Here is a 26,757-nt window from a genome sequence, read left to right on the forward strand (position 1 = left end):
TCATGAGCATTCTTCTCTTAGGACCCAGTTAGGTCTGCCCAGTCTTGAGGCTGAGAGATCCTAACCAGTCACCCACTAACACTGTCATTTTGAGGTTGGAATCTCAGCATGTCCATTTGAGGAGGGGACTGTTTGGATGTCCAGGCCTTAGCCTGGTTGGCTGGGTGCAGTCTCTCTCTGCACTGGTGCTCGTGGGTGGGTCCCTGGCCTCCCTACTTGTCACACTGGAAGAGCCTCTATATGCTCCTCTTAGTGAGGATAGAACCCCAAGGATGAATTATTCTTTCCATCCTTGTTAATAGATGTTTACCAACAACTTGTACACTCCTAGATGTGGTAAAAAGTATAGAGAAGTCTAGATCAAAATCATATTAGGGACTGAGGCACACTTTATTAAAAACACAACACAACAAAACAAAAACAGCAAAGTAAAACCAAGTGGTATTCGGCTTAACATAGAAGAATAAACACCCAAACTCAAACCTCTTCTTCTAGTGCACAGAGCTGGTCTTGGAAGGAGTAGGATGCACAGCATGGCTTGCTGGCTCTGCTGTGCCTTCCACACACTCACTCTGCTTTTATGAGCTCCTCCACCTCCCTGCATGGCCAGCTTTAGTAGGAGTGGTCCCTTGGCTGACAGCTGACTCCCATCTTACCCTCTCAACTATACTGCTGGAATATGCAGTGGGCACTGTAGATAGTCCATCCACCATGGGACATCCTCAGGGGGAAAACGATCTCTGGAAAGAGAGTGAGAGAGAGCAAGAGCAAGAAGTCAGGAAAGCTCAGGGGTGGTGTTCAGCCATCTAGGGAAGGTTTTGGTTTTCCTTCCTTAAACTCCATCTTTATCCCTGGGAGATGCTAGTTAGGCTACTGCAGCATCGAGAGACCCATGGAATTACCCCGCCCTGATTTGGGTTCATGCAGATTCTGAACATCTTTCCTGTTTTTCTACTGCCCAGTCTTGAGGCTGAGAGATCCTAACATTTCAGCAGCTCAAAGCTGAGAGCAGAGAGAAGGATGCTGTTCCCAGTCTCAGGGCTCTGTCTGAGCCAGTTCTGTTCCCGCATATGCTCTCGGACAGCCCTAGGTGTGCCAACAGGGAGCAGGTGAACGATGGTGTGCACTCCAGAGAGAACTGGGCTGAAACCAAGTGGCTCTGTGCTGTCTCAGGCATGTTAATTAAATGTGGGATTATGGACCCCAGATCTTCACAGAAAGTAGATTTATCGTACCTCATTACCAGATTTTATACACTTCACTTGGGCGAGACTGATGTTCTGTATTAAAAGGAACGCTGGATTTTATGGTCTATACCCTTCTGATCTAAAGAGAGAAAACATTCAGAAACGGCAGCGGTGAGACCCGAGGCTTTGCTTGCTGGCCCTGATGACACACTGAAGCTAGAGCATCAAAAACATTCAAGCACTGTCTGGATACATCACTGGCCTGCAAATCCGAGAGTGCTCATCTCGAACCCCACCAAGCTTCTGCTCCTCCACAGGCCTGCGACTTTGCTGTTGACTTTTCCAGAAACTCATCCTTCTGACGTTTCACAGGACCCATTCCTGAGTGCCACATTCAGGGTGAGTGCTTGGACCTCAGCACTCATCACTTCTCTTTCTGTCTCCCCTGCCCTCTGTCTCCCTGTACACGGGCATACGTAAGGATAGGGCTTCAGGACCCACTACCACATAGCATGGCACTCTGAACTTTGAGAAGACAGAGGAGCAGTGAGAAGGCCTTTTTGCCTTTCTCCTGCCACTCCCCGATGACGCAAGCCAGGAAACCTAGAAAGATTTCTCTCATTTTTCTCTCCCTTAAGAACGACCCTTGCAAGCCTGCATGGGATTGACTGAGACCCTCTGCATATATGTTACAGTTGTGTAGATTAGTCTTCATGTGGGACTCCTAACAGTGGGACTAGGGGCCATCTCTGACTCTTTTGTTGGCTGTTGAGACCCTGTTCCTCATACTGGATTGCCTTGTCCGGCCTTAATACCTTAATACGAGAGGAGGTACTTAGTCTTACTGCAACTTGATATGACATGTTTGGTTGATATCCACAGGAAGCCTGCCCTTTTCTGAATAGAAACTGAGGAGGAGTGGGTTAAGGGGTGGCAGAGGGGACGTAGGGGAAGAGGAACTGGGAGAAGAGAAGGGAATGGAAACTGTGATCAGGATTAAAATAAATCTATAAATAAATAAAATAATTGCAGTCAAATTACAAAGACTATTTCAGAATAGAAGAAAGAATATGGTATCATACATTGTATTCATTACTAATGAAAAAGGTATAATATGTGAAAAAAAGTCTTTTAAATAAAATCTATGTGCTAAAAAAAAAAAAAAAAGAAAAGAAAAAAGACCCTTGCATGAGATGTACCCAGCCTATGCATAGACGGAAAGAATGTGCTTTTCTGAAGACATGGTAAATGGAGTACAAGCTCAACAGCAGTTCTTACTGAGTTTTCCCTCTTAACTACCAGGAGATCGAATTCTTTCTCCAGTCACACCCTGTGATCATCCACTTCTCAGAGCTCATGCACAAACACAAAGGTTACCCTGTTTCGTTTTGTTTTCTATGTACACGCTTGGATGTGTCCAGGTACACCTGTATGTGCATGTAGCTGGAGACCATTTTGCAGGAATGCTATTTAACCATATATTTTGAGACTTGGTCTCTCACCAGTCTGGAGATTGCCAAGTAGGCTTGCCTGGCTGGTCAGGGATTCCCCTCCTGCAGCTTCCTCCTATGAGCTTAAAATCTTAGTTGCTACACTCTGGTGAACAAAACATAGGTTGATCTTGTGGTGGTATTGTGTTCTCCAAAATGCTGTGCACCCTAATAAACTTATCTGGGGTCAGAGAATAGAACAGCCACTAGATACAGAGGGTAGAAAATGGTGGCACTAACACCTTTAATCCTAGCCTTCTGGAGTCATGGATCTCTGTGAGTTAAGGCCACACTGGAAATAGCCAGGCATGGTGACTCACGCCTTTAATCCCAGGAAGTGATGGCAGAAAACAGAAAGGTATATAAGGTGTGAAGACCAGGGCTAGAGCTGGTTAAGCTTTTAGGCCTTTGAGTAGCAGTTCAGCTGAGATTCATTCTGGATGAGGACTCAGAGGCATCCAGTCTGAGGAAACAGGATCACCTGAAAAACTGGCGAGGTGAGGAAGCTCTGGCTTGTTCTGCTTCTCTGATCTTTCAGCATTCACCCCAATACCTGGCCTCAGGTTTGATTTTATTAATAAGAACCTTTAAGATTCATGCTATATCTGGCGGCCAAAGTTCGTGGTACGAATTCAGGAAAAAGCCGCTTGCCTGTGGCCTTTCAGGCCCAGCTCAGACTTGAGCTACCTCAGCTGGTTGTGGTGGCACACTGGTTGGATTTACTGAAGGAGGCAGAGGCAGGAGGATCCTGAGTTTGAGGCTTGCTTAGAAGAAGCTTCGGCTGGGGCCCAGCCTCAAACAGTGGTGGTGGGACCATGGAAGCAGCGGCTGCTCCTTTGAGTTGCTGGCTCCTTCTCATCCTGTTGGTGACTGAGGTGATGCTGCTACCTGGGATGAAGGGTTTACTGCTGCTGCTTGTTCAGGGAAGAATTGCCAGGACCATGGTGTTACAAGAAAGCATCGGCAAAGGTCAGTTTGGAAAAGTTTGGCAAGACAAATGGTGGGAAGAAATTGCTGTGAAGATTTTCTCTTCTAGGGAAGAATATTCATGGTTCTGAGAGACAGACATTTATCAGACTGTGATTGCTCCAAACCACAGAGGAGGCACCAAAAAAAAAAAAAAAAAAAAATTCTGCAGGGAACCATGACCATGCCTAACAGCAACTTTGAAATCTTCAAAAGGATTACGGGACCCTACAAAGATGACTCCACATGGACTATGATAAAGCCGTTAACACCACGGAAAGATTGACTTTGGACTACAAACTGCTCAGGACAATTTCGAGATGGCTAGCTGAGATGATCCAGATTCATAGACAACTCGAACAAGGACTTGAAACAAGCCCTGCACCTTCTCATTATGCAGTGACTGGACAAATGATACAGGACTTGACAATTAACCCCAAAATTTTCTTTTAAGGATTCCCTAAAGATGTCTTCGCCCCCAGAAAGCAGGAAGTAATTTTAAGAAAACCATGCCCATATTCCCAAGAGGTAGGGTAGGTGTTTTTTGGTCGTTCAATGACTTATGGATAATTGTCATTGTTTATGATGGTTGGTTACAAGTTGTTAATTGTTAATGATCAGGAAAAAATCTGAACAAGGAGATTAGATTCAGAGTTTTTGTTTAAAAAAAAAGAAAAAGAAAAAAAATAGAATATAGATATGAGGTAGATCATTGAATCTACTCTGAGAAAAAAGATAAGGAAATAATAGAATAAATGGGTAGATCATTGACTCTATTCTTAAAAAGAAAATGGGGAAGATATAAAAATGACAAAGGTAGATTATTGAATCTATTATGAAAAGAAAAAAGAGAGAATATGGATATGATAAGATAAACAGGTCAATTATTGAATCTACTGTTAAAAAGGAACTACTTGTTTTAAATAGGATAAGTAATGAAAATTTTTTGTCTGAATTTATCAAATGTTACTGGACTGGACATCGTTATATATTAATGGAGTTTTTCATCTGAATCTGTCAAATGTTAATGAACTAGACATCGTTAATGTAATTCTTGACTGTATATATTATATATACTTATTGGATATAGTTTTTCTTATATTAGTTATAACTTTTTTCCTTTTTTCTTTTTATTAAAATAGAAAGTGGGCCAGGGGGTGGTGGTGCACGCCTTTAATCCCAGCACTCGGGAGGCAGAGCCAGGCGGATCTCTGTGAGTTCGAGGCCAGCCTGGGCTACCAAGTGAGTTCCAGGAAAGGCGCAAAGCTACACAGAGAAACCCTGTCTCGAAAAAAAAAAAAAAATAGAAAGTGGGAAATATGGTGATATTTTATTTGTACTGAAATGTGATTTTATTTGTATGTTAATAAATAAAGTTGCCTGGGGGATACAGGCAACATGGAGACACACACCTTTAATCTCAATACCAACCATAGAAGACCTGGACGTATGTATAGACAGGCAGTGACGAGGAGATCATGTGGTTGGGTTTACAACTAATGAGAAGGCAGAACAGAAAGTCAATAAAAAGACAGATACACAGGAAGTAGGTCTCTTTCTGAGGAGAAGGACTGTAGCGGCAGCAAAGGGTAAGAAAGGTTTTTTAGTATCAGCTCTTAGCTACTGCTCTGACCTCTTGGGCTTTTAACTCTGCATTTGGCTCTGTGTTTCTTATTTAATAAGACTGTTGTTCCTCTAGCATTGTAACTTCAGAAATAAACATCACTCAGTTAGAAATTGGAAGACAGAATGATGAATCTAAAACCACAGTGGGGTCAGGTATGGAATGTATATGATAGTCTGTGATTCCAGCACTTGGGAAGTGACTACAGAAAGATAGGGGGATTCTCTCTCTCTCTCTCTCTCTCTCTCTCTCTCTCTCTCTCTCTCTCTCTCTCTCTCTCTCTCTCACACACACACACACACACACACACACACACACACAAAACAGTGGAAAATACTGCAAAGGTAAAAAATAGCTTCTTAAAATCACATGGGAAAATATAGAGCCTTTATGCTATTGTACTAATTACTTTTCTGTTGCTGTGATAAAACACCATGACCAAAAGTAATGTATGGAATAGAGAGTTTCTTTTGGCTCATGGTTTCAAATAAGGGTCCATTATGTTGAGGTGGCCTGGCCGCGGGTGCCAGGCATGGTGGCAGGGGTGGGAAGCTGAGAGATCACATCTTCAAATGCAAGCACAAGGCAGAGGTTGAGCTGGAAATGACATGAAGGGCTAAACTCTCAAAGCCCACTCCCAGTGATGTACTTCCTTCATTGAAGTCACATTTCCAAAGTGTCCCAAAACAGTGCCACCTGGCTCCAGTGCAAACTGGACACCAAGGGTTCAAATGCCTGAGCCTATGGGGGACATTTCTCTTTTGAAACACTGCAGCTGTTAGTATAGAAAGTTTGGGCTCAGATGAGCTCAGTTGTCAAGAGCTTGTGAAACAAACCCAGCACCCTGGGTTCTAGCATTAGCATCGCAAAAGCCAAGTACAGTGATGCATGCCTGAAGTCTCAGCATTTGAGAGGTACAGGCAATAGGATCAGAAGGTCAAGGCATAGTGAGTTTGAGGCCAGCCTGAGATACATAAACATTGTCTCAAAAATAAGAAAATCGGAAAGCTGAGAAAAAAATTGTTTATTTCCTTGAAAAAAGTATCTGTATTAGTGTTCTCTAGAGGAACAGGATTGATAGTGATTAATATATATATTACTATATTATATATAATATAGTAATATATTAATTAATTATATTAATAATATATTAATAATATATTATTAATATATAATATAATAATATATTAATATAAATATAATATAATATATTATATAACATATAATATAATATATATATTAGTGTTATATATACATTATTTATTAAACCAGCTTACATAAAAATAGTAGCAATGGTTGCCTTACACCAGAGAGGCTGAAAACAGGTAGTTGTCTGGTCCTCAAGGCTGGGTGCTACAGAAGTTCCAATCTGGTGCTGAAAACTTGGAAGGTTCCTGGAGAGCTGCTGTGTTTTAGACAATGGTGGAAGTGGGGAAACACTGGTTCTGATGTCAGTGAAGAGATGGCAACAGCGGGATGAATCAACTTGGCAGCACACACTTTTATCCTGGCTGCTACCTCAAGCTGCTTCCCACACTTGGGGGTTGGTCTTCACACATCAATTAAGTCAATCGGGACAATTCTTCAGGTGACAGTCCTTACTCAGGTGATACTGATTTGTGAATCTAACTGGACCTTAAAACCAACCATTACAGCAGCTTACAAAACTTGACTAAAAAATATAAAGTCTGATTTTCATCTTATACTTTCATTATTTCATTTGCTGCAATTTAAGTCATTTGATTTGTGTGAGTGACTTGGGGCTGCATTGCGAAGCAAGGATCTAGACTTGTGTCCCAACCATTAGTTATTTGACTGATCCATGTCATCACCTGATTTACTACTTTATTCAATAATTCCTGTTTTCCCAATGATCATTTTAATGACATTTTAGTCAAATGCTAACACATCCACGTGCCAAATTAATTTCTAGAGTTTAAATTCAGTTCCACTAGCCTCTCTTTTCATATGTTTTTCTTTTAGAGGCTCTCTGGCATGCTGCATTTTCTGATAGGGCTGTCATCTTGAAGTGGGACTTTAGAATAATATTAAACATAGGCTTTCCTTAGTTTGAATATAGTGATAAAAATTCTCAATAAGATATTGGTACACTGAATTAAGCAATACGCAAGAAAGCAACATATCATGGTGAAGCAGCATGCTAAGGAATGAAAACATGGGTTCTCTTTAAATCCCATCAGTATATTTGTTATACTGTATTTACAGGGGGAAATCTGTCATAAACTGCAGAAAAACTATTTGGTAATGATCACTAATTATTTTTGGAAAACTCTTTAACAAACTAGGCAATTTGATTTTAATAATAGGTATCTACCCAAATCTTCAACAAACATTGCATTTCTTGGTGAAGACTTTGTTTAGAAATCCTGATGGTTCTTGCTTCTTTTAAATTGAAATCTCAGTAAAATGTGACAAGAAAACCCAGGTGTGTACAGATTGGGACAGGGAAACAAGGCTTGCTCCTGTATAACATAAGCCTCCTTATAGGAAACACAGAAGAATCTGCAGCCACAATAGGACCGGATGAGTGATTAAGATTCCCAGAGACCAAACACCAGTGCTCCACATGCCCACAGAGAACAGTGAGAACACTGACCTTAGAATAATGTAGAGACTACCAGGTGTCTAAGAATAAACCTACTGAAAGACAAAGTTCACGGCAAAATTATGAAATCTGGTTAATGGATATCAAAGGAAAACCTAAATGAGTTGAGAAATATGCTGTATTCCCAAGTGTGAAATTATTACCATAGAGACGGCTGTTCAATTCAGAATTGAGTTCTGAATCTACAAATGGCATTTCAAGTGAACAGGGGACTTTCTACGGAACTTTACAAGATGATATTAAAATGTGAAACTTCATAATCAATCAAAGTTCTGAGACCGAGTGATAGTTTAATGTCCAGCTACAACAGAGACATCTATGTCACCCTTTCCAAGACTCAGTGAACATCTCTGAAAGGAGTGAAAAGATCCAGAGGAAGGAAGGAGAGCAATGTGGAATGTTGACTTACGACATAGCTCTTGAACTCTCAACAACTCTGATTACCTACATAGATATGATTTGGAGGGTGGAAGGGACCCACCACACACTGAGCACGTTTACTGGAAAATGACCTTCACCGATACACATTCTGGTGAAATATCAGAACTCCAAAGACAAACAGAACAAATTAAAAAAGGAGAAGAAACAACACGAAGATGTTCCTGGCAAGAGAACAAAACCAATCATCACAGGCCACCCACCACTGGCATCAGAAAACAGGGAGGAGTTGCTTCAAAATGCTGAGGGGGGTAATAGTGAGCAGGTGGGAGGGTTGAGAAAAGACAACTTGGTTTTCTGTCTCTAGTTGACATCCAGGCTCCCAGGCTCACTTTTAAAAGAAAGAGAGTTGGAGAATATTATTTTAAGATGTGTTACTTTTGTTTATGCTGTGGAACATTTGCTTTAATGATTCAAAGATGTGTTGCATTTTTTTTTTATGTTGCATTTGTTTAACTCTGTGAAACTGTGATTCTTTGCCTGTCTAAAACACCTGATGGTCTAATGAAGAGCTGAATGGCCAATAGCAAGGCAGGAGTAAAGGTAGGTGGGGCTGGCAGGCAGTGAGAATAAATAGAAATCTGGGAGGTAAAAAAGGAGCAAGAGAACAAAGAGAGGAGGATGCTAGGGGCCAGCCACCCAGTCAGCCATGGAGTAAGAGTGGAAGTAAGATTTACAGAAATAGAGAAAGGTAAAAGCCCAGAGGCAAAAGGTGGATGGGATTAATTATAAGTTAAGAAAAGCTGGCTAGAAACAAGCCAAGCTAAGGCCGGGCATTTTTAAGTAATAAGAAGACCCCATGTGTGATTTATTTGGGAGCTGGGTGGCGGGCCCCCCAAAATAGTAGAAGAGCCAAAAGAGTAAAAAACAGCCAACAACAAAGGAGAGGACGTCTGCCTACCATTGCTGCCCCACATCTTCCCAGGAGACTCTAGTCTAGAACTCCGTCAACATAGGTGTTGACCTCCTCCTAGGCAGTGCCTGTGCTCATTCTAGATGGGTTGGTGCTCAGAGCATAGAACAACCTAAGAGAATATGGCAACATGGGGTTCAGATGGGACAAGGAGGTCCAGGGAGTCACCTTAGCCTCTGTGTGAACTGAGGAAGTATGTTGGTCTTTAGTGTGGCTTTATCACATGAACAAAAAGAAGTGACCAGAAGCTGCGTGCCAGTGGGATGCTGGGTTGCAGCACCCAGTCAGCTTAGGGCCTCATGATCTCCCTTGGACACTAGAAACTTCACACAGCCAATGCCGTCAAGGGGGCCTCTGAGAAGGTGGTTGTGGTTCAATGCTACCCAGAGACATCGCAAAGACCCTACGAGGTCTGTCAGGCTCTGACTCACCTGCCCATCAGTCCTTTTTCTGTCTAAGGTCCCAGATCTCTGATGTAACATACCACAGTTCTCGAAAAACCCAAACTGTGTGGCATCTTGTGTGCCAACACGTGGAAGAGCATCAGAAGTGTCGGAGCTAGTAAGGTAATCTGTGTTCACCCTTAGAGGTGTGGAGCCTCTCGACACTTGCCGATTCTTCTGCCTCCCTTCCGAACCCACCGAACCCGCGTGCGCTCTATCTGTCATACGTTCTGGCCTGATGTCACAAGGGCCAGAGTTTGCCTGGATCCAGAGTAGCTGGAATCTGCTCACTCTTTGGTTTGGCAGTTGGGCGGATCTCTAAGTAGCGCAGTAACCGCCCTAAGTGAGAAAGTTTTCCTCACGGCTCAGCTGCCCACCCTGCATCCAGCCACTCCAGATCATCGCCCTCCACATCCTGTAGCCTGGCACTGCCCCTGCCTGGCCTGCATCGTTAGGTTGTTACAGCCAAGGAAAATCTGCCCAAATCCCACCTCCAGTGTTCGCTCTGGTCCACTGGCCACTACAGCGCCCCAGAAGGCAGTACAACTTCGAGATGTTCTGGCCCTTGAGAACCATGAAAATCCCTCGTCTGGAGCAAAATCCTTTCCCCACTGCCTGGCCAGCATGGGTGGTCCAGACTGAAGAGGCTTGGACGTTGGACCCTCTGCCTCTTCCTTGCTCAAACGAAACTGAGCCAGAAGCCAAAGAAGAATTTAAAAACAGAAGGGAGGAGAAGGGGAAGGAAGTGAAAACGGAGGAGGAGAAGGAGGAAGGAGAGAAAGGGGAGGAAGAAAAGGAAGAGGAACAGCAGAAGGGGGAACAGATGGAAAAGGAAGAACCAGAGGAAGAGGAGGGAGAGGAGAAGAGAGAGGAGGAAGAGGAAGAGGAAGAAAATGGCTGGTGGTTCCCGGAGGAGACAGAAGGCCAAGGTGGTAAGGAAAGGGGTCCGTCCAGCATCCTTGGGCAAGCAGCACCATCTATGACCTTAGGGGCCAAGTCAACTATGGTTTCTATAACGCTACCTTATAGACCTCAAGTAGGAAATCAGTGCCCCCACGACACCTCTGCGGAAGTGACCGCCCTAGTATCTTCCAGGGAGTTCTCCTGTGGCCTTAGCTCCCCCAGCTCTCATAGCCCTGCTGGAGTGATCGCCACTCATGGATGCTCTGATGAGGATGTACTGGGGTGCCTGACACGAGCCTCAGCCAGCTGCTCCTCACATTGGGAGTCCTTTCCTAATAAAGAACTGGAGGTAAATCGTCTTCCAGGCTCTACAGATTCCCAGCCTCAGACTAGTACACCAGGGAGCCCTGCTACTCCTGTGCCTGCATTAAAAAGACCCTACAAGAGAAAAGCAGCCACACCAGAGCTGCAGCTGCCACTCTCAGGGCTCCTACAACTACCCTGGGATCGAGGTGACCTGCCCCCACCTCCCAAGATTCCACGTATTGACACAGAGAAAGAATCAGACAGCATGAAGAGCGTGAAGGGTCAAGCCACCCAGATCTCAGATGGTAAAGCAGATGCCTTACAGCCTGAAAACCAGATGGTGTCAGTCCACATTGCCCCTCTGCCTGTCCTGCCCAGCCTCCCACCTGCTTCAGGGCCTGCAGGCTTTCTGTCCCTGCCCACTGATGGGATTTCCAGCCCTGGTCCTCCTGCCCTGATTCCCTTCTTATGCCAGGCTGCTGGGCCCCCAATCCCATCTGTCCCTTCACCTCCCCTCACAGCAAATATACCCACAATCCCCATTTCTCCTTCAGCTCTCTCCTCTGAGCCTCTTCCTCCCTGTAGGGCCAGGCCCAGTGTGGAGACTCCACCAGATGCAAAGAAAGGCCCGGCTGATTTGAAAACAGCTTTGGCTTCTGCCATTTCTCATCTCCCCAGGCCTGGTCCTGAACCTTTGTCTTTCAACCTCCCCTCCTGCAGGAGGGTGTCCCCAGCCCCAATGAGCATAGCTGGTCACCCTCCCCTCCCCTTCCCTGCTACTTCTCTAGCCCCTTCCCTCAGGAACCCTCCTACAGTGTCTACCATGGCATCCCATGCCTGTGAAGACATGAGCTGGGAGCCATCTTCAGGGCCTGCAGTGATGGACATGGATACCACACCCCCATCTGAGGCAGCTATTCTGAGCTCACCCACAGTCAGCAGTGGTAGCTGTTTGCCATTTGCTCCTAGCCATGGCTATATGCAGCAGAGGCTGGCTGCAAACGCTGCAGTGTCCACTGGCCCACTCACACTCCGGGTCCCTTGCCACACCCCCATTGGGAACAATCTGTACACTCCTAGGCCTACCAATGGGTGGAAGCAGGGAGTGTCTCCCTCTGGTGATCCTGGTGTTTGGACTCAACCTGGGCTGGACCCAGCTCTTCCTGCCATAGCATCAATAACACCTTCTCATGCTGCCATGGACTTGGAGTTCATGGATACCACCCCTCCTTCTAAAGCTGTCATCTTGCACTCTTCCCCTGCTGCTGACCATGTCTCCAACAGTCTGCTTCCCCAGTCAGTTTGGGGGCCTCTTAAGGTTTGCAACCATACTGGAGCTACCTCTCAGTCCACCCCTGCACTGCTAAATGGGCCTCGGCCTAACGGCTGTGTCTTTCTGAGGAATCCATCCACGTCAACAGCAGCAATTGGCCTCACCTCACTAGCTGGCCAGCCTGCTAGTGGTAGCACCGCTCGACTAGGATTTGCAGGCTCAACATCACCTGTTCACTGGGGCAAGCCTAGTGGCACTGTGCTGGTCTGTGGGAAGCGCTCAGGTGCTTCCTACATTGCTGTGCCCACTTCAGGGTTTACCCTCCACACAGGAGTGGGCTCCGGGGACTGCAGCTCATCACCCACCAACTTCACTCCCGGCACATCAGCGTGGATGAGACCAGCGATGCTCCTGAGTGGGGAGAACAGTGGGTATGGCAAGCTCACACAAGGATCAGTGTCCACAGGATACACTGCTGGACGGAAGGGGAAGGACAGTAGAGCTACTGTTGCCCCTATTGTTCTCAAACTTTGCCGCTCATCTGCACACAGTGGTGATGCTGTGCAAGTGGAGGCTAGAGGACACTAGAAGAGGGGTACGCGGATCACCTTCTGCCCTCTCTGGCTCTCCAGGCTGACTCAGGCTCGGGGTACTTATTAGAGCACAACCCGTGCTATTTATAGAAGTGCATATGAAAGTACAAAACTTGACAACTTCACATCTGCAGATGCCCAAAGACCTTTTGACCAAGTATGGTTACTATGACTTTAGCCTGTGGTTTTGAGTGTACTGATATTTTCTTTAGTATTCAGGGCATTGCCCAAATTAGTTTATTCTCACGGTAGTATTTGTGTTATTTTCAGTTACTTATTAAAAGTGAAGCTCGTGTTGATGTTCTTATAAGTGATCTAGCTTTTGTGGTGTTGACCGAGTTTCATGCACACGTTCTATTCAATTTTTCAATAATACCGAGGTCATTTTCCACTCAAAATAAGTGGTGTGTTAGTTACTGCTGTCATGAGATATCATGACCAAGGCAACTTGTAGGAGAGTTTCTTTTGGGCTTATGGTGTGAGAGGGTTAGCGTCCCTGATGGCCTAGTGGAGGTAGCAGATGCCGGGAGGCTGAAGCAGCAGCTAACAGCTCATGTCTCAAACGGCAAGTAGGAAATAGAGAGCACACTGGGAATGCAAGAGCCTTCTGAAGCAAGCCTTAAAGCCCTTTTAAAGCCACAGTGACATACTTCCTCCAGCAAGCCTGCAACACAAGAGCCTGTAAGAGGACATTTCCTATGCAAACCATAAAGGCTTAAACCTTAAGTGTGGCTGTGTTTGGAGAGGAACCCTACGGAAGTAATTGAGGCTAAATAGGGTCAGAAGGTCAGGCTCTAATCCAACAGTGTTTGTTTCCTTGCTAGAATATACCAGAAAGCACTGGGTTCTACCCCTTTCTCCATATATGGCTGGAAGTAATGAATAGATGTCCCTTTGGAGAGAGACCTCATTAGAAATCTAACTTGTTTGCACCTTGATCATGGACATGCAGCCTCTATGGCTGTGAAAAATGAATGCCTATTGTTTAGGACACTCAGTCTGTGGCATTTCAATAGGGGAGCCTGAGATGACTAACACATAGTCCAAGGAACAAGAATCAGAGTTCTTACGAATCTGTCAGATAAATTGTGACGGGTGTTTATTTTTTTTTGCTAATCTCTCCCATCTCAGTCCTCAGACACGACTATGGCAGTGATGGGTGATGGCAGCAGGCTAACAGGCAGGAACTCAACCTCCAAGGCTGAGTAGCTTGCTTTCTCACTGGCTACAGTCCCAAGGCTGTGGGACTGACCCCTTGAATTCTCTCTTCTCCTCCCCTCCCCTCCCCTCCCCTCCCCTCTCCTCTCCTCTCCTCTCCTCTTCTCTTCTTCTCTGTCAGTCTTGAGTCTGATAGGTCTTCAATCCACTAGGTCGGATGCTTCAGTAGTTTCAATCTGGTACCCAAGACCTTGAGTATTCCTGGAGAGCTGCTGGTCTCCAGTCCACTGTGGAAGCCTGAGAAGCTGTGTTCTGTTTTCAGTGAAAGACAGCAGTAGAAGGTGAACAACAGAATAGATGTACTCACCGGCAAGGGGCAAATTTGGACAGGCAAGTAGCATGGCTTTCCCCTCAGCCCTCTTTACATATTGGACACCATAAGAAGGTGATGCCCAGTCTGGAACAGGGTCTTCCCTCAACTTGCAATGTTTTCTAGGGAATATCCTCACAGTCCCATCAGAGCCATGTATCTTAGTTGATTCCAGAGCCAGCCAAGTTGACAAATACACTTAACCATCACAGTTCTCACCCTGAGACTTCCTTTACCACCACCAGCCTGTGGGTCCCACCATCTTCCTTTTTCCTGCTTTATTCCTTATTGGATACCTCTCTCTCTCTCTAAAAATCCATAGATGATACTTTTTAGAATAATGCCTGTCCCTGGTGATATGTTTTTAAAGATTTATTTATTTATTTATTTATTTATTTATTTATTTATTTATTTATTTATTTTTTATGTATACAGCATGTATGACTGCAAGCCAGAAGAGGGCACCAGAAGGTTGTGAGCCACCATGTGGTTGCTGGGAATTGAACTCAGGGCCTCTGGAAGAGCAGTCAGTGCTCTTAACCTCTGAGCCATCTCTCCAGCCCTGGTAATGTGACATTTCATACCATTGTGGCATTCATATTGGTTCCCCCTGTCACAAGCTCAGCTTTCAAAGAACTCTTTCAATCTGTAAGTATGTGCCACTTGGGGGAATTTTTATTTCTTTGGTAACTCAATCTTGTGTGTTTTCCCTATTTTTACACCTAACATTCACATATCCTCCACTGCAGTTTCTCCAATCTTCTTTATTTTCTCTTCTCTTTTCCATCCTTCTGCTCTGCTTTACAGATTTATTAGCAAAACACACTTTCTGTTGTGCACATGGGATTTTTCCCCTCTAAGGATATTGCACTCATTCCCTTTCTTCCTGCCATCTGCGTTTTGGTTCTTTCATGACTTTTGTCTACTCTGGCAGATATTCCTTCACTGCTTGGTGATTCTTGGGGGTCCACTCACATGTTTGGGATAAATACCCAGTTGATGATCAGGGCTTCCGGTGTGACTGAGTAGAGATGAGCACCTGGAGATGAGCACAGAGATGGAGCTGTGACCTTCTACGTCTTTGACTCTTTCCTTCCACCCCAACTGTTCATATTCGAGGGTTGTTCCCTTTGAGTTGGTTGATTTTCCCAGGGAGGACTTTTAAAAAAATCTCCTGTCTGGGAGTCAGTCTGGGTGCTATGTGGTCCTATGGTATCTTTGTTCAGTTGCCAACTCTTGTTAGTTTTTAGTATGTTATGGCATCACAGCCCTGTGCTATCCCTGTTGGTTGAGTTCTTAGTTCCTTCATTTCTGTTCCCAGAGAACAACGATAACTGAGTGTCCTGCCAGATTAGAGAAAGGGCTATTGCCAAACTGCATGGAGAGAGAGGATCTGGGGCCCTATCATCTTGCATATATTTTTGATCAATGGTCCTGTTTTTTTTTTCTCATCTGCAATCTCCATCTTCACAGTGACCTACTCTCCAGCCTATGCAGGGTCAGACTGTGCCTACTCAAACTCCACGGAGAAAGTCCTGTCCCTTTAACTCTTGGCCACTTAGCTTTGGCTGTGGTAACAGTAACCGACCTCATTGCTCCAGGCAGCTAGGCCACGTGAAGCTCATCAGCTACATGCCTCACTCCTTCCTACCATTTCCCCATCCAAATGTGGTTCTGTCAACTAGCCTTGAAAAAGAAATGAATTTCAGCATGACAAATTGTGTATACTCTCTACTGACTTCATCTGCCTGCTTGTGGGTGTACAAAGTAAATTCACTGAAGAATGTCAGGTGGTAGGGACTCTAGGACACCAGGCTCCTGGGTCCTCCACCTATGGACATGTCTTAGTCCATCTTCTGTCCCTTTCTCTCTCCTTTCTTTCTTTTTTACTTCTTTCTTTCATCCCTTTCTCTATCCCTCCCTTCCTTCTTTCTTTCCTACCTACCTGCCATATCTTTCTTTCCATCCTTAGACATATATTCTAGTTTGCTTTTCTATCGCTGTAGTAAACCCTGAGGCAAAAAGCAACTTGGGGTAGGATAAAGTTTATCTGAGATCACAATTCCAGGTAACAGCCCATCACTGGGGTAGTCAGGGCAGGAACTGAAGCAGAAACCATGGAAGAATGCTGATTACTGGTTTACTCACTTTCTGACTCATTCTCTGTTGGTTTTATTATACATCCCAGGACCACCCGCCTAGGAATGCTGCTGTCCACATTGGGCTGGACCCCCTATATCTATCACTAATCAAGATAATTGCTCACAGACAGGGTCACAGGCTAATTTCAATCTCTCAAGTGGTGTTCCCTTATGTGAATCTGGGCTGGGTCAAGTAGACAGCTGAAGCTACCTATGACAACATATCATTGTAAATATTGTGACATATAATTTCTTTCCTCTGTATATATATTTAAAAACCCATAAGAAAAGTGGGAGGAACTAGAGAGAAAATCCTCTGGGCATCACTTGATTTTGAGATTCTAAAATTGGCTTCTATGGAGATGCAGCGACTGTCAGTACATGATTTTCATGAGCCATGCTTTCTTGCCTCATTGTGATGTCTGGTCCAATGGCAGGAACTTTGCCAGAGGGAGTGCATGCCATACTTACTTTGTGTTCCTTCTCTTCTTTCTCTTATTCCTATTTGGTATTACAAAGGACAAAGACATTATCTTGCTAATTTCTACACTCCCAGTACCCAGAGAAGTACCGAGGATGAGTTAGATGTCAAAAGTATTTGTGTAATTGGATGACAAGAAGTGTCTCCGGCATTCTTCCAGAGACTGAAATGGAGGCAGCAGGGTGGAGGGTCTATGCAAGCCAGCATAGCTGCAGCATCTGAATTAGGTCATCCAGCTTGGCTGAGAGCAGCGACTTTGTGGTTTTGCTTGCAAAGGCAGCCCCATGTTTTATGGACAAATGGAAATTTAGCCTCAGATATTGCTACCAGCCTGGGAGAACTTTGTCTATAACCTCACATGCTTGGGAGTGTGTTTGCATTGTCAGCAAGAATCTTCTTGGATGCTGATCCTTGCAGCTGTGCTGTGGGTCTTGGACATGATATCTCCGTCTCCTACTCTGACACTCCCTGTGGGAAACCAGACCCACCTAAGGCCTAAGGGAGTCAGCAATGTCATTTAACTTTATCTTCAGGAACAGATATGTAAAATACACAAATGGTTAAATGTAATAATAAAGAAACACAACATCAAAAGTTGGTATAAAACATTCTGAGACTAATACTACTGAAGCTCTTCCTCCTACATTGTCTATTCATGGTCCACACGAACCTGTGGGTCTCTAGAACATTCCTCTATGTATCTATATTGATCAACACCATGCTGCTCAAATTTCCTGTTTGTTCTCTTTTACTTCATAAAAATTGTATCGTGCTATCAATATTCATATGCAATTTGCTTTCTCCTCTTCCAGGGCTTGTAGAGGTCATTCATGATGATCCACTTACTGTCCTTCATTAATTTTCACTACTACATACTATGCCCTTGTGTGACTATACTACATGTATTTTTGTGTTTGTAAATGTTTGAATTGCTTTCAGTCATTTTTAGAAAAAAATGCTATAAACATTACTCTAAGCATATCTGGAAGTAAATTCAGCATTGCCTGGGATTAGAACTACCAAGCTGTAAGTAACAGTCAAAGCAAAGGATTGTTTATTTGGTTTCCAAAGGGAAAGAGTTAGCTTTCCCCTTGGAACATGGTGTGATTTGCCATTAGTGTACCTTCACTAGTAAGTTGTATTGCAATATTCTTTGAGTCTAACAGATACAGCTTCAGTCTATATCTTATCTTCAGTTAAGATATAGATTATCTTATTAATTCAATTAAAAATAATATCAATTAAGACAACTCTATCTTATCTTCAATTAAGCATTTCTTCATCACACAGTGCAAAAATAAGTTTATTAGCTATTTTCATCCTAAGAATATCTACTCGGCGAGTTGGAGAGATGGCTCAGTTGCAGAGAACACAGGCTCACAATGGCCTGGAACTCTCGCTTCAGGGAACCTGATGACCTCTTGGGGCACTATATGCACATGGTATAATGTATGTGCAAACAAACACACACCATTTTTAAAAATCTCAGAAAGAGTATCTCTTTAGGAATTTTCCATATTTTAGTTTGGATTGTGTCTCATTGGGTTTTAGGCATTAAATACACATTCTGGATTCTAATAATTGAGTATCATATTACATTGTTTTTGTCACCCTGGGAACCAAATATCTGATAAGAAGCAACTTAAGGAAAGAAGGATTTACTTCTGCTTATAGATTGAAAGAGCTACCCATCATAGTGGGGAAGGCATGGCTGGAGGAGCATAGGGCTGCTGCCTCACATCTGGGCAGATGGGTAAGGAGATGGAGATGGATGCTGGTGCCCAGCTGCCTTTCTCCATTTCCCTTTCCTATTCATTTCAGGACCCTAGTCCTTGGGAAGTTGCTGCCCACATTTAGAGTGAATCTGTCTCCCTCAGTCAATCCTCTCTGGAGATGTCCTCATAGCCATACTCAAAGGAGTTATTATTGCTCTAGGCATATCTTAATCCCATCAAGCTGGCAATCAAAATTAATCAGCATATGTGCACACACACACACACACACACACACACACACACACACACACCCCACATCTTAAGTTCAAAAACCCAGTTTGGACTATTTTCTTATTTATTATCAGCTATATTAAAACTATTTAAAGTATTAGATTTTATTTTTATTTATGTGTCTGTATGAACGTACTGCACATGTGCAGGTGCCTGTGGAGGCCAGAAGACAGTGTCAAATCTCCTGAGTTAAGGTACAGGTGGTTGTGAGCCACCTGCCATGGGTGCTGAGAACTGAGCTCTGGTCATTGGGAAAAATAGCAAGTACTTTTAACCACTGAGCCGTCTTCCCAGCCCTTTCCCAGCTGTCTTGGTGAACAGTAGTAATTCTTAATTTTAGTGCAGTTGAATTTATTGATCTTCTCTTCTTGAATGGTTTATTTTTCCATGTGGATAATCAATTTAATTGTCTCAGCACCTAATATTGATTAGTCTTACTGTCTCCTACTCACCTGAAAAATTAGCTCTGTCAAAAACTGTGTGTATACACATAATGGATCTATTTCTCAGTTCCCTACTCAGTTCCATTAGTCAATTTGTCTCTTCCCGCATGGTTGTCACACTGTCTACTGTGGTGACAATAGCTCTCCAGTAATTCTTGATGCTCAGTGGGGCAGGTTCTCCCACCATTGTCTTCTATGCTATGTTGATAATTTTTGTTCCTGTGCTAATATTTATAATTCCTTTAAGTGTTCTTAGCATGACTGTCACATCTAAAGTGGAATAACTTCATATACACAACTAACAAAGACAATTTTTTAAATGCATATAGTAGAAACTTTGGTTGAATCAAAATTCAGTTATGGCTCATCAAGAGTTTTTCATGTTCTGCTGTATTAGTTAATTTTGCGTTGCTGTGACTATGACACCTGACAGAAATAAGAAAGGCAATATTTATTTCAGCTCATGGTCTCAGTCTATCTCAGTAGGGGAGGGGTAGTGGTACTGTTCAGCTCATGGTGGCAGTGGCCCATGACAATGGCAGTTCCTATTAAGTTAAGCCAAGAAGCGAGGCTGTGGTAGTAACTAGGGCCCACCCCTGTGACTTATTCACTCTAGCCATTCACACCTTCCAAAGATGACAGGACCTACTCAAATAGTTCCACCATCTGGAGTCAAGTGTTTGCAGCAAGAGCTTGATGGGAGGTTTCAAACTTGAAATATAACATCTAGATTTTCCTATTGCATCACCGCAGTATCATTTAACATGTCCCTAGGTTTACTATATTTTTTATAAATATTTTCTGACTTAGTGAAACTCAAGTTCATTGCAGGGATGAGGAGAAATAAACCCTAACAGGCATTGATATGAAAAGCTTTGAGGAGCCATGTCATATTCAGCTCTTGTCTTAGGGCTTCTATTGCTGTGAAGAGACACCATGACCACGGCAACTCTTACAAAGGAAAAACGTTTAATGGGGATGGCTTACATTTTCAGAGATTTAGTCCATTATCATCATGGTGCGACATGGTAACATGTAGGCAGACATGGTGCTGGAGAAGAAGCTAAGAGTCCTACATCTTGACCCTACAGAACCTACTTCCTACAACAGGAAGTGGTCTGAGACGTGGCTTGAGCAGATATGAAACCTCAAAGCCCACCCCACAGTGACGCACATCTTTGAACAACAAAGATTGCAACAAAGTCACACCTCCCAATAGTGCCACTCCCTGTGAGCTTATGGGGGCCAGTTAAATTCAAACTACCATAGCTATCTATGGAGCATCATGGCCTAGACTGACTGATTGAATACAAATTACTCCCAGTGATGTCCATTTTACCATTCCTTCTTAGGTTTTAGCTGGAATTACTTCATAAAGGATTATTTCTACACACACACACACACACACACACACACACACACACACACTATACATTTAAGGGTTCAATATGTCAGTTGTGTTTTAACCAACTGTGGTCACCATTCTAATCGATGTCCAAGGATTTCTATTTATGGCCAGTGGAAACTTCTTGAGCTAGCTTCTGCCATCTTTTACCTGGCTTCATAAGCTTTGTCAGCATCTCTGAAACCTGAAAGTACAAGATATTCCAGGCTGAGTTGGGACATTTCCTTCTCCAGATTTGCTTAAACACTCTTGGTTCCTGTTAACGTTTTTCAGAAAAACTATAATCTGAACTCTTATTGCTATTGACTTTGTCATTATTTCTGGAATTTAATGAATGGCATTAGAAAAATACTTTGGACTTCTATATATTCTGGACATAAGCATATGTACACACAATACATCATGAGCTCTTACACTTCCCATTCAAACTTGGGATTACGTGGCTTTATTTAACCTCATAAGTCTTCAGTAAGATTTCTCCTCTATGACATTAATACCATTTTGAAAGTACTGTTTCCCCATGTATTTTTAGATGCACTTTGAATTAGAATCTAAGTGTAGTTTTAATTTATGTTTGTCTTAGTTTGAATAAATCATACATTTTATATATGTGTGTGCACATGCCCACTTATACATTTAGTTACTTATTTCTAAGACAACTTAGAAAAGTTGTAAAAGCTCCACAATCACCTTGTTGTGGATTTTTATTAGAATATCATGGAATATATAGGTCAATTCTCCTCAAAGTGATATCTTTATGGTATTGTCTCTTCCTGCCCATGAACTAGATGTAGCTATTCATGTGTTTCAATAAATTTTTCTAAAATCTCCCATGAGCAATTCAAGCATCATTTTTAGATTCTTCTACTCCCTTATTTGTTTCATTGCTATGATAAATGCTATCTTTAAAAAAAACAAAACAAAACAACCTCATCCATACTTATTTCACTGCAAGAGAAACATGACCAATTTTTCATCTTGTTTTCATGTTGAATAATTTTCCTATCTTTTCTGTTCCAATACCTGTCAATTCTTTCAGGATTTTCACTAAGCCTCTCTTCCAAGGTTGCTGCTGTTCACTTTTTTCCTAGTCTTCTAGTCTTGTTCTTCTGCATTTGATTTTTTTCTCATGTTTTAGGCTGCTGTTGCATCTTTGGGACAACACTAGAACACACTGGAATCTTAGGTTATCTGCAGAAAACATTGTCAGTCACTTGCCATCTTGCCAGAGAGCAAAATTTACAAGAAAAGTTCTACTCATGTCTGCTCACCCCAGAGACTCAGAGAACTCCCATATTCGTGTCTCTGAGGTACCATTTGTGAGTCTATCACAGCACCAATCTGGAGAGCAGTTTCTGGAGCCTTCCCAGGTTCCTAGGTTTGACTTGTGTGCGAAGACCTATGTTGTTGAAGTTGGCCAGTTGTTGTGTCCCCATGAAGCCTCTCATTGCTTTGCTTATGAAGCCTGGACAGACAGAAGGCAGTGGGCCACATGTCAATATGAGCGGGATGAGCTATGCTGGGGTCCCAGGGAGTCCTGAGCATGGTTGCAACAAATCAATGAGATGAACCTAAGAAGCAGGAAGTCTTATGTTCTGAGATCTCATACTGTCATAATATGGCTATCCAGACAAAGGAATGTATAGATCATGAGACAAAAACCCAAGTGTTAGGAGACTCAAGGGCCCTGGATATTGGTAATGGGCCAGGAATAAGTGCCTTAGATCCAGGTTGTATTGTCTCAATATTATTTCGTCATCCTGGGGTTATGCATATGTCTATAGGTCAGGGTGGTCAGATTCAAGTTTAGCACTGAGGGAACAACCTGTGGTTATGTATGAAAATTCCCTTGCTCCTGTCCTGGCATGCATAGGAGCTTAATACACTGCAGCTCTTGGCAACCATAGCTCCTCTGTACATATTCGATGCTGTCACTGCCAGAAGCTGCTGCGTATTATGCTCCTCTTGCATGCCAGAACATGAGCGAAGGGCTTTGTGGTCTGTTAGCTGTGGGATATCCTGCCAACTCAGTCAACCCCCTGTGTTCTATGGCCTTCAGGTGCTCCCTGCTAACCTATTATAGCACCCATTCTGGGAAACAGCTTTCTGGAATCTGCCTTGTTTCCTGGTCCATGGATGCTCAGCCCCACATGCTGGCTTTGACACCTGCCTGTTAGCATGTTTTAGAGTTCCTTTCCAGTTTGTAGACAAAGCTCAGGTATGGTTTCCATCAACAATCTGGCTTCTGGATTCACAGGGTATGTGGGTTCTGGGGCTCCTTGTTGCCAGGGCCAAATTTATTTCAGGTACAGCCTTGGTTAGTATATATCCTGGCTTGTATCTTCATCACCCAGGCAATCAAAGAACACTGAAATTCTCCATTTAGGCCAGGAAGTCACAGCCAGGTGTGCCATTTGCTGTAAGACCTTTAGCAAGTTTTCTGTCGCTGGCTTTGAGACCTCCTAGTTCAACTGTCCAGGAGTCTCTGAGCAGAGACAGGAAGTTCCCTCTTCTTACAGGAAGGCTCCTAACTCTAGTAGGAATCTTTCTGCTATAAAACTCAGCCAGGGAGGGGTTAGGAAATTCACCACTCTCCTGTCTCATACTATTATCATGACCAATCTCCTTTCACACATTTTATCCTTCATTTTATGATGTCTATTAAAGACTGTTAGGAGCTCTCTCGGTTCCCTGAGGAATATTTATGCGTTTTATAGGACTCTCGTGAAGGAGAGAAGCCCCTTATTAGGGGCAGGCCGGGAGATCCTGCAATAAGGGGCATTAGGAGGCCTCACCCAAGGAATAGTGATGCTGAGGCTTCCTGTTTAACTTGCTAGTTTATGCACCTGTTTGAACTGTTTTCTTTGTGAGGATTAAGGGATCTTTGGAAATTTCAAACACCACAGACAGATTGCTCCCTCATTGAGATCTGTCTTCTCTTTTCAGTAAGGGTAGTAAGAAAGAGAGCCTGGACCACTTCTTCTTTTTTTTCAGCCCCTTCACTCACTCCTGCATTTCTTCATGAACCCATTAAGAAATTAGTGCCTGGCTAATAGATTTACTACCATTGTATTTCTCAAGCTACCTTTCAACAGTTAGCCTCCCTAGCACACCCCATACTTCATGAGACCAGCAGTCTCCAGGCACTTCTCCTTCATGAACAAACTTCAATATTTAGAGATACTTTTGGCTCACATCAAAACGGAGCATAAAGTACAGTGTCCATATGCCTTCTACCTATATACACAACCTTGCCCACCATCAGCATCCTACACCAATACAATACAATATGCCTACACTCATACAAGGGTTCTCCCTTGGCGTTGTATGTTCTGTGGATTTGGGTAAATGATGCACCTACCATCATAGTAACCTACAGAATAATCACTGTTCTAAAATGATGCTTTGCTCCAAATGTTCACTCCTCCTCCCCAAACCTGGAAACTGCTAATCTTTTTACTGCCTTCCTCATCTGTTTTTCCCAGCATGTTGTAAAGATGAATCATATGGTATGTGGTCTTCTCAGGCTGGCCTCTTTCACTTAGCACTATGTATTTAATTTTCATCTCTGTCTTTCCATGGCTTGATAACTCCTTTATTTTCCTGTTGAATAAAATCCACTATCTTGATGCAATATGGTTCATTTGTCCATTTACCTATGGAAGGGTGTCCTGGTCAATTGTGAATAAAGTTGTCATAGATATCTGGGGGGTGGTTTTATGTGAGTGTAAATTTTCAACTTCTTTGGGTAAATACCAGGGAACGCAAAGGCCAGATCATACAGTGAGATTGTGTTTAGTTTTATAAGGAACTGTCGAATTGTATGCCAAAGAGGTCCAGCTTCACTTTGAGTCATTCCTTGTACCTGTGGGAGATGGGCTATCCATGCCAGGAGGCTGATGGATTTCCATTTTCTTCTGTGTATTCAGAATCCTTGTTCTGTTGATTCTTCCTTCTATACATGACCCACAAAGGCCTCAACTTCTCTATAGAGGTGAATGCAAATTCTTTTTGTTCTCTGTCTCCAAGACAATTGTTTCTCCAGCAATCCTAAAGATGTGGGATGCTGTGGCCCTAGCAGCTGCCAGGTCACAGGGGAAAAGGAGAGGGTATAACTTAAAATCTTTGCTATAAACCTTGCTTTTCAAAGTATGGTCCCCATATCACTGGGTCCCAGGGGTGATTATATGGTCCAATTCCTAGTTTACCCCAGAACTAACAAAGTATAGTCCTAGGAAGTCCACCTCAGAATCTATGTTTAACTCCCTAGCTGTCTGGGAAAAGCTGATTCTGGTAGTCACTCAGCTTTGAGAACTCCTGACCCATATCCAGAACACGCTGCTCACCTGCCCCTTAGGTCTGTAAAAGCACATCTCTCAGAGCCCCAGCACCTCCTCTTTCCTGAGGGAGTGCCTCTAGATTGTAGTCCTTCTACTCTGCAACAACCCCTCCTTGTAAGTAAGTCTCCCTACTTCCTGCTTCCTCCTGTTTTTTTTTTTTTTTTTTTTTTTTAACAATTGGGTCTGCTATCATTCTGTTTGTGCCGTTTTCTCCATTTCATTTTAATTGATTCTGAAGTGTTAAAGCATTTAGTGAGTATGAATTTGTGTTTCACTGAAATCAATCTTTTTCTGCAAGCTTGCTTCCCCCTTCTTTCAACTCAGCTAAATCTTGTCTACCCCAAATTAAATGGCTGTGGGCTGAACCAGCTTTGACTTGATTACAGAATTCCATAGCAGCTCTGATGCTGCTGATCTGGCTTGACCCAGTTTGACCCAGAAATTCTTCCCTGCTCAAGAGTATGGTCCTCATTTGCTGAAACAGGTGTGCTTGCTCCTGTCCTCTGAGGGATGGATGACAAAGAGAACGGGGGACCTTTTAGATAATGTGGGGCATTTTGCCAAGATGGGAATGAAGAAGACCACCCCAGGTTTGGAGGAAGGAGGAGTTGGTGACAGCCTTTGATGTTTGGGGTTACTCCAAGAAAGGTAGCAAATGCTCCCCTTTCTCAATGACTAATTAAGGTTCATTATCTCACTCTGGACTTGGAGATCTGCTGTCTTTGCTTTATAAGAAGGCAGAAAGAATCATGGAAACAGTTGGGTTTCTCTGTGTGATCATGTGACTCCTCGTGTCAGGCGCTCACCCAGTGATGACTGTGTGGTTATTGTCATTAGTAATTTGACTATAGAAGTCCACAGCAGCTCTAATGCTGCTGATTTGGCTTGAGCCAAATTGACATGTTCAGATTGGCATGTACTAACCTTGTTTTACAGAAGTAGAAGGGAATCATTGGGTGGCCTAAGGTGACTTTCCCAAGGTTACACATTGTCTTAGGGTTTCTATTGCTGTGAATAGATACATGACCATGGCAACTCTTATAAAGGAAACATTTAATTGGGGCTGGTTTGCAGTTTCAGAGGTTTAGTTCATTATTGTCATGGCAAGTAGCATGGCAGCGTGCAGGCAGACACGGTGCTGGAGAAGGAGCTGAGAGTTCTACATCTTGATCTGCAGGTAACAGAAAGTGAATTGTGTCCCACATGGGGTGTAGGTTAGTTTGAGCATATAAAACCCCAAAGCCTGCCTCCACAGTGACACACTTCTTCCAACAAGCCCAGAGCTACTCCAACAAGGCCACACCTCCTAATAGTGCCACTCCCTGTGGACATTCAAATACATGAGTCTGCGGGGGCCATACTTATTCAAATGACCACCTGTATTCTATCTACTGTTCACAGGAAGTGAAAGGCCAGGGTTTACATCCAGCGCTGGTTCTCTCCTGTACTAAGCCCATGAAGTGCAGTGCAGATGTCAGGAACCCAAGAGGCTCTACTCATTACTCTGACTTCCTTTTCTACTAGGGGCAGTCTTAGTATCTTCTTCAGCTCTTTCTCATTCATTTGTTTGGTCTACAAATGCAGGTTCAGTGAAGGCGGTCACTTTAGTCCTGGGTTTTGTAACTATAGATGCTTGTTTTGAATGCCTGAT

At 43.4% G+C, this 26,757-nt stretch overlaps 1 long non-coding RNA gene across 1 annotated transcript; it reads right to left on the bottom strand.

The window, feature by feature from the left end:
- Positions 1-570: 570 nt before the first annotated feature.
- On the bottom strand, positions 571-9,889 carry LOC131910731 (uncharacterized). The gene is made up of 3 exons (XR_009379203.1): positions 9,676-9,889; positions 1,236-1,326; positions 571-740 (listed from the first exon to the last, which is right to left on the bottom strand). It is a non-coding gene; the product is annotated as an uncharacterized LOC131910731 (long non-coding RNA).
- Between the last annotated feature and the right edge of the window lie 16,868 nt (positions 9,890-26,757).

This window comes from Peromyscus eremicus, chromosome 5 (assembly GCF_949786415.1).
Source record: "Peromyscus eremicus chromosome 5, PerEre_H2_v1, whole genome shotgun sequence".
NCBI classification, from domain to species: domain Eukaryota; kingdom Metazoa; phylum Chordata; class Mammalia; order Rodentia; family Cricetidae; genus Peromyscus; species Peromyscus eremicus.